The sequence below is a fragment of the Frankliniella occidentalis genome, unplaced genomic scaffold (assembly GCF_000697945.3).
Source record: "Frankliniella occidentalis isolate FOCC.00 unplaced genomic scaffold, Focc_3.1 Scaffold227, whole genome shotgun sequence".
Taxonomy (NCBI): domain Eukaryota; kingdom Metazoa; phylum Arthropoda; class Insecta; order Thysanoptera; family Thripidae; genus Frankliniella; species Frankliniella occidentalis.
This window is the reverse complement of record NW_026267353.1, coordinates 394,789-395,306: the sequence shown is the minus strand read 5'-3', so window position 1 is coordinate 395,306 and position 518 is coordinate 394,789.

Sequence of the window (518 nt, the reverse complement as noted above, 5' to 3'; positions counted from 1 at the left end):
AACCGATTTCCACGGAACTGAATTTTATTTTTCTGCGTGTACATACCCAGGTATTACATTAAGTGAATACCCAGTAGGAGTCCAGGTGATGGAAATGGAAACGATGGTCACGCAGAAGGGAGGGCCTCTACGCTTGCTGAATATGGTGCCCGTAATCAGACTTGAAAACCTCATCAAAAGCACAAACAATTTGAAGTGGACTGGGAAGCTTGGAACGGAACTACGGTCTGGGGGAATTCGTTCGTACACCAGCGATGGAGCTACGTTACCATTAATTTTAATTTTCGACTGGAAAGGAAAAGCCGACAAAGGTATGACACGATGCACACACAAGGGTCTGGCCGCTTCGTGGTACGACTACGCAATCGTTAAGGGATTATCTTCACGGTACAAGGAAAATCGTTCGCAATTAGTGCGCAAACACAAAGCAGCCACAATTGTTCGGGCTGCTGGGCGCTGGGCCTGTGGTGGCTCAGCGTTTCGCAGTTAGATACAGGGGATGGGTAGGGGGGGAAGGG